We start from the raw sequence: 16948 nt of genomic DNA, 5'->3' as shown, positions 1-16948 counted from the left end.
CCTTATCCTTTTCCTTGGGACCCTTCAACCCCATGGCATCAATGTTCACTTCTTCAGTTTTCTCATTCCCATTCCTCCCACCTTACCTCACTTCCAACCTTCCAGCTCAACACTGTCCTCCTGACCTGTCCCACCTGCGTATCTTCACCCTACCCATCCGCTCCATCTTCTTCTGTGACATATAACAGTCACCCCCTCCTCCATCCACTTACTGCACTCTCACATATCTTCTCCACAACCCACCCCCTCCCATTTAACTCTCCACCTCATAGGCTCCCAGTCTCATTCGCGATGAAGGGCTTTTGCCTAAAACTTCGATTTTTGATGCTCCTCAGATGCTACTGGACCAGCTGTGCTTCTCCAGCACCACTCTAATCTTGAGGGGAATCAGTTGATTTAAGGGTTTTTGGATATTTCCTGTTGTCGACCACAGGCTCTATATGATAGTAGATCTTTACATTTTAGGGAACAGCAAAAGGACTGAGCACAAGTCTGGTCACTGCATGAATCAACATTTATTAAAATTGTAACATAAACGATGGAGGGCTGAAGCATACAAATTTACCCATCAAGACCGCTTCACGACTCAAATGAGTTTATCACTGATACCTCTCTAAGTCAGGGTGCTATGTGCCTTAGTGGGTAACTTGCAAATGGTGCATTTCAATGCATCCCCCTTATAGATGTTGAGCTTTGAAGGTTCTGTCAAAAATGCTGGGATGACTTACTCCAATGCATCTTGTAGTTGGTGCACTCTGCTGCAATTGTGCCTTCGCAGTGATGGGAATAAATATTCAGGTATTGAAGAGGGTACAATCAAGTGACTGCATTGTCGTGGAGGATGTCCTGTTCTTAAAGTGTAATTGAAGCTGCAGCCATTTAGGCAAATGGAGAGAGTTCTGTTCCCCAGCTCAGTGGTGGCTTGCAAACTATGCAGGCTTCACAGAGGCAAGAGTTGAGTTTGTAAACAAAAATATCTACCAACGGAGATGTTTCTGTTGTCAAAGTGATTATATAGCCAGTCTCAGTCCGTTTTTCCTAAATACTAGCACCGTGGATGATTACACGAGGGTTAGGTTACAGTAAAGCTCGTGATTGTCAATGGGATATGATTAGATTCTCATTTGTCAGAGTTCTCATTACGGTATTTAGTCATTGTGTGGACCAATCCAACTCTAACCTTATCTGATTTCAAGTTCTAATTCCCGTTTTTGCCTGAAATGTCAACTGTTACCACTCATAAATTTCTCTACCTGCCTTTATAATATTCAAGGATGCTGTAGGGGACAGCAGAGATTTACGAACATGTTGCCAACATTGGATAAAATGGAGCTTCTTGGAAAGATTGGTTAGGCTGGGATTAATCTCCTTGAAACAAAGGAGGCGGTGGGTGGGGGGGGGAGGGGAGTGAGGAGAGAGAGCTCTATAATCATGTAATATCATATATAAACGTGAAGTATTCATGGGATTTTGACAGGGTAGATACGGACATGTGTTTTCCCTCTGGTGTGAGGAGAGCACCAGAGGACATAATCTCAGAATTAGATATTGCCTACTTAATTCGGAAATGAAGAGTAATTTCTTTGCTCAGGGGCCAGTGAATCTGTGGAACTCTTTTCCAAAACCGCTATTGAGGCTGAGTTGTTGGGTATTTTCAAACTGTGCCAGACATATATTTAATCCGAAAGACGATGAAGCTTTGTCGAGGTAAGGCAGGAGAATGGAGTTGAAGATTATCAGAGCAGCCATGAGTTCGTTGAATGTTGGAGCAGCCTCGATGGTCTGAATGGACGACTTCCACTCCTGCATGATTTGGTCTAACACCTTCTTTTATTGATAAGAAAAGAATTCCGACAGGACAGGATGAAGTGATCGAGAAGGTTTATCAAACGGATCAAACAGATCAGGAACTAGCCTCATAAGCTCATGAAGAAGAAATGTGCAACTGGCTAATTAATACGGCTATATATAGTGCTATGGTTTTAATTGGTCTTTTTGGGGTATTGCGATAGTGAAGAGTATTATTGCTAAAATATTAACTTCTACTGACATTATTGGTTCTTCCCAGAAAATGCTTCTTCTCCACTTAGATGAAGATGAGGAAACATCATTCCCTGCCCTTGGTTCCCCTTGGAAGGAAGAGGAAGTAATGCAGTCTTTTACTGCCATCGAATTGGAATGATTTGTTCCATGCCTTTATGATGTGGCCATAGAATGGCCAAAGGGGGGAGATGAGGGTCTAAAATTTGCATTTAGTTTATTGCTTGAAGTAATAACTATATGTGTATTTTTGCTTAACACAATTTTTTTTTCAATTTAAAAGATTACGATGAAATGGCTGAGAATAATTATTGAACCCTGTGAAATTGTACTGGTGATTTGCAGAATTAGGCTGAAATTCTAAGATAAGAGAACAACAGAGTTTTCATAAAATAAATACTGACACATTAATTGACCATTTGAAATAACCTTGGACTCTTGCCATGGCATAATAATTTACATAAGTAAGATCTCTTTTCCAAGGAATTACTATTGGATTAACATGTTGTCAATCTTGCCTCCATATTACAGTTGATTGGACGTTTGTGTAATTAAGAACTCTTTCCCAGGAATTATCATTGGGTTTACGTGTTGCAAGACATGTCACCATATTATATGTGATTAGTTTTTCTTGTAATTAAGACTGCAGTATTTCTTTTAAAAAGTGTAAATAATGCCTAATTTTCAAATATAACCGTGCAATTTCACAACGGAACACAGAAGCTCTAACCTCTGAGTAGCTGGATAGAATTGCTTCAAAGTACCTTAATTCAATAAACTAATGATGCTTGCTTTTTGAACAGACCGCATTCGTTGATTCTTTTGACCGATCTCGAACCAAAAGGCCCCTCTTGAGTGGTCTAAGATCTTCAAGACAACAAATGACAATGGACACTCCACAAATGGATATATGCAGAAGCTGTGATTGTTAAAAAAAATTGGTGAACCTTATACTCTTGGCAACTTTGTGATAACGCTGGAGGGTGGTTTTCAGTATGATTTACACACAGCAAAAAGTTTTGGAAGAATAAAAGGTTGGTTTCATTGCACAGGTTTTTTGCGGTTCCAATTCCAATTGACCGTTTGAAATACTGGTAAGTGAGGAGTGTTACGTTAAAACGGTAATTCACAATCCCACTGGATACGTTATTGCTCCCGTTCTCTCCTTATTTGTTTATCTTTCATTCGATGTAAATTCGTGGAAAGTCAAGATGGAATGAAAGGAAGAAGGAGAAGTTGTATTGCTTTTCATTATTTCAATTTAAAATACAACAGAATCGGAATGCTTTATTTCGACTTTGATGTGGTTTCAATCATTCGTGAACCTCCCATCCAGTGCAAGGTTTTCCATCCCATGTCAACCAAAGAATATAAGACGCAAAGGAAGACCACATCTGTGTTTAATGGAAGGCGAAACCCGAGTGGGATCCGAACCCACACGTACTTCAATGAATTACCAAACCAGCATTTTAAGCTCTTGGCCACTTAATGGGCTGGCGAAAGAAACTGACATGCAATACATCAAAAGTACGCATGGTGAAGGTCGGGGATGAGAAATCCAATGAGCAGAATCGAAACCACACCATTATGTTCCTGCTTTCAGCGGAATAATACCAGTAGAATCCAAGAAATCAACATCGTTCTTGGAAGGAACAGCAGTCCTTAATTCATTCCGTGTGAGAACTGTCTCAGAATGAACCATCGAACAAGAAATGCCCCTCACATCCACACGCACATTTCGCCTCGACTCATAATTTATTCAGTCAGATTCTCTCGCACGTGAAGAAGCATATATGAAGAGAGATGAGAAGGTAATGTTATAACTCGATGGCCTTTCTCCTATGGCTGAACCTGAGCTGGGTAAAATTCCCGGAAATGCTATTTTTTTCGTTTCATTTTATTAATTTTGCTGCAACCTCACTCTGTGCAGTGCAATGACCGGAAGTGAATTGGATATACTTCATTGGAACGTTTAAAGATGTATTAAAATTTTTCTTCGAATTTATTTCGGCTTAAATGAAACACTGAAGAGAAAAGCAGAAGGTTAAACTGCAAAAACAAAATTCCAGTTTTGGTGGTCAGTTACATTGGCCGATTTCAGTGGGTATCAAATGAACTCAACATCGTGGTGATTGTCCTCAAGTCTTTAAAGCATGTGATTAAAGCAGGAAATCGATCTCCAAACGACGGGTCACTTCCTATTCATTATGGATTATCTTTCCTTGACAATAAATCACATCTGCTCAGTTCCAATTATAATGCTTCATGTGGAATATTAATGCAAATTCTTCAAAATCGTAAAGTTTTCTTGGCCGAATCTTATTCAGCTGCACCCGTTCACGATATTTCTTTACATTTAAAGTCATCCATATTAGACATTGAATTCCTTGCATTTTCCATCCTCTACACCCCACTTTGACACTTATATCCCGCCACAGGCTGTCTCTCTCCTGGTGAAACGCACTGCTTGTGTATCTCCAAATGTGCCTTTCCAAATGTTTTGGAAATGGATTCTCTGACTGACTGAAATTCTTCTCCAATCAGGGTGGTGGGCTTTTTGGAAGGCGTTGCAAGCAGTGGTGGTAGAATGCACTGTCACTCGAGGATAGGGATTTGAGCGGCAACCTAATAGAAGTTTATAAATTACTGAGAGTTTAGATAGAGTTAACGATAGCTGCCTTTTCCCAGGAGGGAGATTTCAAGATGAGAAGTTTAAGTGGAAAACCGATCTTAAAAAAGAGATGGGAGGCATTTTTTTTACGTTGAGAGAGGGTGCTTTATGTGTGCCAGTAACTTTCTGAGGAAGTGATAGATGATGATACATTTGTGACTTTTAAAGGACAATTGAATCGGTACAAGAATGGGAAATGTTAAATGGGATTTTTTATATAAAGTCTATTCATTCATTCCTAGTCCTTCAGCTATTTCACAGATGAGTTAAGAGTTCACCACGATATTACGCATCTGGAGTCTCATGTGGGATAGAGCAGATGACTCTGGCATTTTCCTCTCCCCAACAGGCATAAGTGGATCAAATAGGGATTTCCACAATAACTGAGTCAGGTCATCATGAGATTCTTCAATTCCAGGTATTTATTGAATACAAACTCTGCGATGCCAGGATCTGAGCCCTTTGTACGCAAAATATTAACTGGGCTCTTGGATTAACAATGTAGTAATAGACCTACAAGGGCATTATCTTCCTCAGCGGGTACCGGAGCTAGCAGATGCGACTAGATTAGTTTGGCAGTATGTTCAGCATGGACTAGTTGGACTGACGGGCCTTTTTTCATGCTGTATGACTCTATGATTGATACTACGAAACAGGCAGCTGGTTGGGATTAACAGCAGCATTGACAGCATAATCGAAAATCTGATGGGATATGTAATCTTGTTGGTGACTCCGGAAGTTGCTTTGCTCAGTGATCCCTTCACTCACACGGAACTGGTGAACGGCCGCTCCCCAGTGTGATTGAGTAAATGAGTTTCCACTTCAGTGGTTAATTGAATCCCTTCTGCAGTTCCCACATTGCCCTGCTCTCTCTGTGGTATCAGTGTCCTTTTTTTCTATCCTGGGTAAACAATTGCCCACACAAATACAAACACAGTTTTCCATGTTGCGAATGGGCTTTCTTTTTCCATATACCGCCACAGGTTGAGGCGATCGCTGGTTAAGACAACGTTTATTTTTCGTCCTTAGTTAACTGCTGTCTGGCTGCACCGGGTTTCAATCCCAGCCTCGGGTGTCTGTCTGCGTGCAGTCTGCACATTATCTGTGTGTTTGTGTTATTTTCTTCCCTCCGAACAAAGATGTGCCGGTTACAGGGATCAGCAATAAGAAATCCAGGCTTATGGGATAGATGTCTGGTGGGATGCGCTTCAGAGAGATGGTGTGGACTGGAAGGGCCGAATAGCCTGATTCCCCACACGGTGGGGATTCTCGAATTAAGGGGCAGCTATTGTTTTTCTGGTCCTGGAGTCACAAGTAGGCAGGACTGTGTAAAGAAGGTCGAATCCCCTGAATAAGGGACATGAATGAATAGGATTTCAGGAAATTAAAGTCATGATCTCTGTTCCTTTGGTCAGGCTTGCATTCCAAGTTTAATAGATCGAACTTAAACATCACCGGTTCCATGTCATAGTCGCCAAGGATGACTAGTTTAAAATATTGCCTCTTCACAGAGCACTTCAGAGAACATCTCTGGGACACCCACACCAATCAATCCCACCACCCCGTGGCCCAACATCTCAACCCCCCTTCCCACTCTCCTGAGGACATGCAGGTCCCGGGCCTCCTCCACCGCCGCTCCTTCACCACCCGACGCCTGGTGGAAGAAGACCTCATCTTCCATTTCGGAACACTTCAACCCGAGGGCATCAATGCGTACTTCACCAGTTTCCTCATTTCCCCTCCCCCCACTGTACCTCGTTTCCAACTTTCTAGCTCAGCACTGTCCTCATAACCTGTCCTGCCTGCCAATCTCCCTTCCCACCTATCCGCTCCACCCTCCCCTCTGACCTATCACCTCCATCCCCACCCCATTCACCTTTTGTACTTTTGCTACCTTACCCCAACCTCTTCTCTGACGTATCACCACCATCCCCACACCCATTAACCTATTGTACTCTTTGCTACTTTCTGCCTAGCCCCACCCACACCCCATTTATCTTTCCACCCTGGAGGTTTCCTGCCTCTATTCTGATGAAGGGCTTTTGCCCAAAACGTCGATGTTCCTGCTCCTCGGATGCTGCCTGGCCTGCTGTGCTTTTCCAGCACCACTCTGATCTATACTGTGGTTTCCAGCATCTGCAGTTCTCGCTTTTGCCTCGTTCAAAATGTCACCCCAACACCACCTTCTCTAGGCTGAAGGCTTTACTGTGAGAAAGAAACTGATTCTGAACTAATGCAAACAAAAGCAGCTGCCACCGCCAGTGTCGGAAACGCAGATCCAAATAGCTAAATCAGCTTTTAAACCCTCACTGCACAGTTTAGAGCTCAACACGTTCCAGTTGTGCCACTCAGCTGTCTCGGCAAGATGCACTATAGATCGCTATGACAGTATAAACGGGGACAAATATTCCCTTGATCAGGAGCACTCGCAACCTGGGAATTTCTTGCGCTTCTTTTCCATCATAGAAGGACCGCACGCTCACCTATAACATGACTGGAGCCAGAGAGTAACTCCATGCACTCATTAACCGTCCCCATTTCCGGTTGGACCTGGGCGGCTGCGTCACCGTTTCTCTGATTCCGGGGCTGGGAATTGGGATTATATGTGATTATCTATAGTACTGATTACTGCCTTGAGTGGGGTAGCTGGTAAAGTCACCGATGTCAAACTACAATGCGATTGAAGCATACATTTTAACTATATCCTGTACTGTCCCCCGAGGCTTTGATGCTTTGTGGAAATCCATCAATGTCAGTTTTCAACATTCTCATTCAAGGTATCTCCACAGCCTCTGAGGACATCGAAGTTAAACGTTCATCTCATTCTTAGTTCCCACATGTCTGTAAATGTCCGCTGAGTAATGATATTGTATATTCGTTGTTCTTCAGAACATTTCCTCTGCTAGCATACTTCTTGCTGCTTGCCAGCATGCTGCTGTGTGGTTGCTGTGATCGTAGTTGACTGTATTTTGCATTGTGACCGCAACAACCTCGGTACGAAACCAAACCATGACACTAAGTATTCTCTACGTTGTCCTTTTATTGACACCTGCAAAGAAATTAACTGTTTTGCCTACAAATTCCGTTCTCTCACAACTCTGCATTTCATATATCAGAATTCAAACACAGCCGTTGTCGGAGATTCCTCTCCTTCCCATGATCATTAAACCTCCTTTTCGTCCCTACTTCCATTTCTCTGAGGCAATGCACAAACTATCACTCTTCTTCACATTGATCCTGTTCTGTCTGTGCTGCTGTCACTGTTTAGGTGAATGTGCCCCCAGTCCCATTTTCGGGACCTTCAAACAAGTCGGTATATTTGGAAACCGCGGTTGTGAAATCAATCCCCATGTAGCAGTTTTTACTGACATAGACCAGAGACAATTAGAGCATCAGGGTCTTGGACAGGACCCTGGGGGGTTTTGGGGAAAATAGATTTTATTGGAAAAGATCAGCTTTTGTGGATTTCTGCGATAGTGTCGTGGTAATTTCGTAGGACCAATAATTCATACACCCAGGTAATAGTCTGGGTATACAGACTTGAATCCCACCATGCCAAGATTGTAAAATTTCGATTCAATAAATATCTGCAATGTAGAATCTAATGACTACTATACATCCATTGATAATTTTGGGGGGGTAAAGAATCCATCTGGTTCACTGATGTCATTTCGGGATAGCATCTGCTATCCTTACTTTGTCTGACCTGCATGTGACTTCAGACTCATAACAATATGGTTGAGTCTCAACGGCCCTCTGGGCAATTAGGAACGGGCAGAAATTGCAGCCTAGTCAAAATCGCCTTCATACTAATACAGAATATTTAAAACAAATGCTCATTAGGCTCTAGCTAGAGCAGGATGTGCAATTTTGCAATTCACATTAGAGCAGGGATGTGATCACACAGATAAACTTGCAGGAGATATTTACCAAGACATTGTTAGGAATGAAGAATTTCAGTTAGGAAGAAAGACAGGACAGAGTGAAGTGTTTGTCGCAGTGCAAAGGAGATGTAGATAAGACATGATTGAGTAAGGTTATGGACTGGGTAGACAGAAAGAGTTTCCCATTGATGGAAGGATCGATCAACGGGTGCCAGAGAGTTATGGAAAAAGGCAGGAAGTTTTGAGAAGATGTGCAGAAAAGCTTTATCAGCCAGCGGGTTGTTCGGAACTTGGAGTACACTGTCTGTAATGTTCAGATTCAGAAACCCTTTTAACCCAAAGAAATATTCAGATGTGAATTTGTGATGCCAAGACAAACAAGGCTGTGGGATAAACGTTGTGAAATGCAATTCAGTTCGTTAAACTGTTGTTTCTGACAAATGTGGCCACAACTGGCTGAAGTGCCTCCTTTGACACACTTGTCCTGGGTAGTATAATGGTTTGCGTCCCCGTCTGTCACAAGGTTCAATTCTCTGCTGGGACAGTGTAATTATTTAAAAACTGTCGCCCCGTTCCCAAGTGCGGGTATTGATACTTCTCCTTCCATTCTCGATGGGGCATGTCAAAGGAAGGACAGTGCTACCTGAACCATGGTGGGGAATGTTTGCCGCTCTCAGGGAGGCAGAGTGTCAGTGAAAGTGCAAACATGTGACTTCTGCAATCTGCCTCCTTTGTCTGTATTGGAAAGAAAAACATTTGACAGCCTTGTTCCGGTTTGAAATGTTTACTGGAAGCAGGAAGCTGAGGAAGAATCAGTTTAGACAGTTGATTTGGTTCAGCCCAGGCTTGGATGTCCAAAGGGCCTGTTCCTGGGCTATAAATGTTCTGTGTTCTTTGTTCTTCTTTGTTCACTACACTACCATCTCAATGCTACGTTGCCCAATCTCAGAGAAAGACATTGCCCAATCCAATCACCTCAGAGAGAGTAAGAATATGACATGTGGCTGTGTCGGAATGAAACTGATGTACGCTGTACTGGAGTGTTTGCTGGGAGTAAGAGGATGATGTGATATATATTTTAAAAAGCTGTTCTTACTGTCAAAATAACAAAACAGTGCATTGTTAAGGAAAATTGCACTGAATGCTTGCAATACATCGACCTCTCGCTTAAGGATGCAACACGCTTCCGCTGAGCCGATCTGCAGTGCGGGTTAATGCTGCTGTTGTATCTTAATAATCTAATAACTGGAGACAAATATGCCATTCTTCCCCGCCTTTGACCAGGAGACCTTCCAGCCTCGGAATTTCATGTGCCTCTGTACCATCATAAAAGGACAATGTGCTCAACGATCGCATCACTGGTGCGACAGAGTAGCTTCACGTGCTCATTTCCATCCCAATTTCCAGTTTGATCTTTGCAACTGCACCACTGATTCTGGGTGAAGGAACTGGGATTATGTGATCCACTGCAGAATTGGGTACTTCCTTGTGTGGGCAAGCTCGTGAGGCAACAAATGTGGAACCTCATGGCTGTTGAAAAACACATTTCAACAATATCCTGTAGTATCCCCTGAGAATTTGATGTTTTGTAAAAATCTATCACCCTCAGCCTTCAACATGCAGCACTTGATGGAACTTTCTCAGCCTCTTGAAACATCCGATTTGAATATACAGCCAATTCTGAGTTCCCACATGTCTATTATTGCTCGCCAAATACTCCTGTTGTGACTCTGCATTCTTCATAACATGTCCTATGTCACTGTAGTTACTGCTCTTTTCAAACACGTATCTCTGCATGGCTCAGGGATCGTATAATGTTCAGTGTTGTGCGTTGTGGCCGCAGTAACCTTGTTTGAATCCGAGTTACGGCATGTAACGTTCTCCCCTTTTTAACTCCTTGTGGTACATGCCAACGAAACTCAGAAATAAATTAATTGATTTTACATGAAAACGTTCTATGATGTTATGATTTTTTCATCAAACCCCTCTCTCACACATCTCTGTGAGATAAATATCAGAATTCAGACTCACCCATTCTTGGAGACGTCTCTCCCTCCCACAATCACTGACCTCCTTTATGTTCCGCCTCCCATTTCCCTTACAATCATTTTCACATTGAACCCAGTTCAGTCTGTGCTGCTGCGCTCACTGTTGCTGGGTGGACGTGCCGCAATCATACCAGTGCAACCTTCAGACCAGTCAATCCATTTCGATACTGTGGTTTTGAGATCAATGGTCAAGTAGCAGCTCTTAATGACATGGATCAGATATTATTGGAACTTCCAGCTCAGGAAAAGAACACAGGGCAGCACTGAGGAAAAGAAACTCTTTTTTTCAAAAAGACCTCTTTCTGCGGGCTTCCACATCATTTATTTCACTTGCTCATTCAGCTCTATCTAGACCATTGTGTGCAGTTCTGCAATCACATCAGCACTGGAAATGGTGCTGGGGTGATTTGCCAGGACATTGTCTGGGTAGAAGAGTTTCTGTTATGAAGAGAGATTGGATAGACTGGATAGACTTAGAGCAGAAGAGATCGAGAGGAGACATGATTGAGATATACAAAATAATCAGGGATATGGTGGCGTAGACTAAACTAACGTTTCCCAGTAATGGAGAGATCACTCACGGGGTAATAGATTTAAGAACAGAGGAGGAAATATTTGAGTGAATGCGCAGACAAACGTTTTGAAACGGCGGGTGGTTGAAATCTGGAACTCAGTGCATGCAAAGGTTGGAGAGGCAGAAATCCTCATAACTTTCAGAAGTATTCAGATGTGAACTTTTGATGACAAGACCTACAAGGTTGTCGGTCAAGTGATTTTAAAAAAGAGTTCGGATAGTTAATCGATTATTGATTTCCAGTACTGATACATAGGCTTCTTTTTGCATAGAACTCCATGGTAATACCACCGACTGTCACTGCATGAGATTGGGTTCCATTCGCATCCGGGACGGGCGCTTGCAGCTTGGGAGGGCTAAGAAGCCAGAAACCCTCATTCGATATTCGATTCCAGACTGATGTGACTGACTGTGTGGAATTTGGACGCTCCTTTTCTCTCTCTTCCGTATGGGTTTCCTCTGGCTGCTCCGATTCCTTCTCACTGTCCAAAGGTGTGCACTTTGGGTAGATGGCAAACAAAACCTGAATGGACTGTATAATCAAAGACAAAATCAAAGACAAAAGTTGGAATTCCAGCTCAGGGAAAACATAATAACCATTTGGGGTCAACAGATCATTTCTTGGAACAGTTTTTGATTCGCAATGTTAACTCTGATTTCTCTCCACCGATGCTGCCTGACCCGCTGAGTTTTTGAACTCATTTCCATTTTTGTAGGAGGATCAATAATGCGGGTTTAGAAAGATCGGGTGGGGGAGTGTGCATCTCTTCGGCGGCACAGAGCAGACTCAATTGGCCAAATGATTTCTGTCTGCATTGTGTCTAATTCCATTACCTCTGATTCTATAAGTTTTTGACCTTTTTTAATCTTTGGTATTTCGCATCTCCCCTGAAATGTGGTTTGCAGAACAGGACAATCGACAATACGCCACCGCCAAATCATTACCACCCGCTGCCTGGAAGAGGAACGCCTCATATTCTGCCTTGGGGCCCTGTAACCATACGGGATAAATGTGGATTTCAACATCTTCGTCAATTCCCCTCCCCCCACATTATCACAGTCCAAAGCATTCAACTCGGTACCACCCTCCGGACCTATTAATCTTTGCCCCCTCTGACTTATCACTTTCTCCCCCGCCTCCATCCAATTATCACTTTTCCAGCTACCTTCCACCCAACCCCAACTGCCGCCCATTTATCTCTCAGCCCCCACCTACACGTCTCATCCCTGATGAAAGGCTTATGCCAGAAGCGTCGATTCTCCTGCTCCTCGGATGCTGCCTGAAAGGCTGTACATTTCCAGCACGACAATCTCGTCATGGCGAAGATAAATTAGCTTAGCTCAGGCTCTTTATCTGAGAGCGGAGAAGAGTGAGGGAGGAAGAGATGAAGGTGTACAGAAATTGGATAGACACGTGTTATAGGAATAAATTTCTTATGGGAAGTGTTTACAACCACCGATCTACGTTAAACCCAAGGGGGAGGATAATCAGAGGAGTTATAGGAAGCACATTTTCAATCTGAGAGCGTTGTATAATTGGAACTCACTGTTTGAACGTATGGTAAAGTTATGAGTCATTAAAACACTTGAGGATTATTTAGCCGAATACTTGAGAAGCTGGAGCACACATGGATAAGCACCATGTCCTGGAAAGTGGGGCAAAGACAAACAGCTTTCCGATCAAAGGTCCGAATAACGTACGGAAAATACCGAGCATGAAAGCATGGGAAGGGTCAAAGCATGGATACTACTGTCAATCGGAAACAAGGGATCTGTGGAATGCTACACGAGTCAAAAGGTCACTGTGGCAGGATGGGGTCACTGTGACTGGATGGGATAAGCATAGTGGAATGCTCCTTCACTAATTAGCAGAGTCAGACTGGGGCTGAACGGTTACTGTGACAGGGCGAGATAACAGCAATTAGTAACGTCAACTTGCCAGCTTAATATCATCATTGCAGGTTGGGACAAGTCGTGACAATAAATATTTAGGACTTGATTTTAAATCTTTAATTGATAGTTAGTAGCGCCTGCCTGCTTGAAACCCTTGTAGCAGAAAACCGGTGGCAAAGTGCCTCACAGCGCCAGAGACCCGGGTTCAATTCCTGCCTCAGGCCACTGACTATGTGGAGTTTGCACATTCTGCCCGTGTCTGCGTGGGTTTCCTCCGGATGCTCCGGTTTCCTCCCACAGTCCAAAGATGTGCAGGTCAGGTGAATTTGCCATGTTAAATTGCCCGTAGTGTTAGGTAAGGGGTAGATGTAGGTGTATGGGTGGGTTGCACTTCGGCGGGGTGATGTGGATTTGTTGGGCCGAAGGGCCTGTTACCACACTGTAAGTAATCTAATCTAATCTAATCAGTTTGGGACAGGAAAACATTGTGGTAGATGGGGTAGCTAAAATCTAATCATGACAGGTTAGTCTGGGCTGGAAGATCATTGCAGCAGACGTGGCAGTAAAATACATAATCGTCACAATAGAAAACCCTATTGGCAGAAGTAGAGCGATTGTGGTTTATTGTATACCTGGAGTGAGATAATTCTGACTAACACAGTTGGTCATCCTGGTAAGCTAACAAACATATAATTAAAGAAAGGGTATAAAGAGCCACGGATCCTGAGTTTCAGGGTCGTTCAAGAATTTGCTTTCTGAGTGTCACGGTTTTTTGACTGCAAATAAAAGATCTACTCCTTGAAGAACTCCCCGCATCTCCTGGAGATTTATTACATTTTCTCCACGACAACCACAACTTTGGGTACAGTAAAATTGTGGCTAGCGTGGCTCGGTGGTGCAATGAAAAGCGCATTTGATTTCTACTGCATTGTTAACATTGCTACACAAAGTTTGTTGTTTTGAGTTCCACCAGAATCGGAGTTCAGATTTCAGCTGAATCAATTATTAGTCTGCGGATTCATCGTTAATTCCCGTCGTCTGGGGTTCTCGAAATTGCCGTTTACCACAGAAAATTCCTTACCCTCTTGTTGGTGAGTTTTGAATGAATCATATAATTTGAAGCATGATCAGAGCAGAATCAACTGCTAACCCAGGAAACCTACAAACTTCGTGCAGAAACCCACTGTCTCTAAACGCATTCCCCTCCAATAGTTGCACAGGCATTATCGATTGCTTCAATGTCTTTTTTCCCTTTGGGTGACAGGCTGTTGTGGATGGACCGGGGAAAGACATTGATGTATTTGGTCAGTCATGACGATGTCAAATGGCAGGGTAGGACTGGTGTTTGGTATAGCGTCCTCCTGTTCGTCTCTGTCAATGCTGTTTCTGACAGAGGGTTTTCAACAATAACATGTTGAAATGTGAATCTACACCACTGAGTATCAAGTTCCTCCCATTTACGCCACCGCTCTCACAGCCAGAATGGAGAGCTCCTATTGCAGCTTTACATCAGACAATCGAGGATACTCCCAGGCGCTCTGTCAGACTGCATGCTCCTTCACACAGGTTTCCAACTGGACACATGGAACAAGCAAGCGTGGGGATTCAGGGACAGATTACCCCTCTGTTTTGCTGCAGTTCTGGACACGGAGACGTACATGAATTACTGACATTCTGAGTCTTACTGCGCATTCTTCCTATTTTACAATTTAAACTGGAATTGAATTTATTCTTGCATCACATTCTTGCATCTTCAGTGTTCATGGAAGCCGTGTACCGTATTCATGGATGTAGGAATGGTGAAGATTATTGATAAATGTACTATGTTTCATGTTACCAGTATGAACTTTCAGAAGGAAGTTGCGAAGTTTTATTGATTCGAATTGAAGCCGATCGAAGGAAAGGCCTGGCGATAGCGGCAATGTAACATTGTCTGTAAACTACGGAGGAACCAAGGGAAACCCATTTTTCAATGAAGTCAATGTTGCATATTTTTATGTGTCCCTTTCCTGAAACTGATGCTTCAATAATCACAGGTCCATGTCAGAAACACCTCGTCTGCGTTAGTTTTAATTTCAGAACTATAGCAAAAGTACAGCAGTTGAGTTAAATTTCCTAAAGTATGAATAGGATATGTGACCAGCTTGCTGTCTGCGGCTTCAGTCTTGCGATTGTTTAGCGCCTGCTACTTAAAGGTGCGTAAAATGCCATGGTTGTAAGTACAATGCTTATCTAAAGATTCTGGGTTAGTGGCATTGACCAGTGATTATTAGTGCATCATACTAAAACGCAGTTGAAATCAATGTTGAGAAAAGTAACATTTATTTGAAAACTCCAGCTTTAAATTTGTGTCAATTATTATCTGAAAAGCTCAAATATTCCCCAGGTGAATATCCATCTGTGTATAGGGAAACAGAGGTGAAATTTTAGCTTAATGACCTTTCTCAAATCGCTCAGCCTGCACTGGATTACAATCTGGGAAAGTCTATTTAACTCATTTCATATCATTCAATTTCCTGCAAACACGCTCAGCTCATTATCCAATCGAAAGTATTAGATTTATCTCTTTGGGGAGTTTGAATGTTGTCAGTAAATCTGGCAAAGGCAAAACAAGTAGTTTTGCATGTTAGGAGGAGCAGAGGGTGCAAACTGGAATAAGGTCGAGTCTTGTCACAGGAGTTTGCAAGCGGAGATCAGTGAGTATTAAATGCACTCACTCTCCTTTCGAGTGATTCTGACCAAATGTTCAAGGCAACAGATGGCAATGATAATGATGTTTTCCATCTACAGGCCAAATCTTACTCACTAGCGGCACCATAGTATTACAGATCAGGAGAGCGGGGTAGATGATGATCCTTATGCAAACCTGAGACAGTGAGAGAATTAATCCCATGCTGTTGGTCTCACTTTTCTCATAACTAGTTAGCCAGCAGACTGAGCTAACCGACTTCCATTCAATACGGAGCGAAACCAAACAGCTCAGTGTATTTACAATATATAATATTTCATGTAGAATGAGCTGCAACACCTATCAACGCCAGCAGCTCTTATTATATTTACCATTTTCAGATGCAGGTATTATGCAATTTCTTTCCAATGAATGTTATCCACTTTGAGAGTATGTCCCTTTTGCCTCGCCATCCAGGCAGCCCAGAATCGCTGTCGCTGTTAAATTCAGTCCCTGTGTGTCTGCACACGACTTTTGAAATATAATGGAATCAGCTCCTAAAATGTTTTTATTTCGGAAAATTCATCTCCGATTTCAATAATTCTCAGAATAAAAAAAAATCTGCTCCAAACTTCTTCATCATTACCCGTAAGTTTTGAAGCTCCAACCTTTAGTTTCCATTCACCTAAACGAAGGAATTTCCCCCTGATTTACTCTTACCAACGTCACATAAGCTGGATAACCTCCCTTCAGACACTGCAAAGTCTTTCCTGATTTCTCCCGCATGATTCTCTATCTATCTCACCGTCCCGTTAAACCTGCTGTTTCCTTTTCTAGTGGTGTTATCTCAAAGTAAGCTTCACGTCTGTCCTTTCAATCGACTTTGTACCAAGTGAACTCTGACCGTGTCCTTCCTAACGTCTTTATATTCCAGTAAACTCTACCGTGTCTTTCACCATGCATTTATATTCCAGTAAATTTCAAACTGAGAAAGGATGCTGGGTCCAATTCAAACATGAAAAGTCACCACTAAGCTGTGCAACTTATTACCGACACAGGAAAAGTGGAAGCAATTTCAATTACAGCTGAATCGATTGGCTGCAGCAGCATCGGGTCACATCCCAGTGACATACGTGACTGTTGTTTTTATATTTATTTCTTCTGTCCGTG

The sequence above is a fragment of the Chiloscyllium punctatum genome, chromosome 17 (assembly GCF_047496795.1).
Source record: "Chiloscyllium punctatum isolate Juve2018m chromosome 17, sChiPun1.3, whole genome shotgun sequence".
Classification (NCBI taxonomy): Eukaryota; Metazoa; Chordata; class Chondrichthyes; order Orectolobiformes; family Hemiscylliidae; genus Chiloscyllium; species Chiloscyllium punctatum.
Note: the sequence above shows the minus strand (reverse complement) of the source record.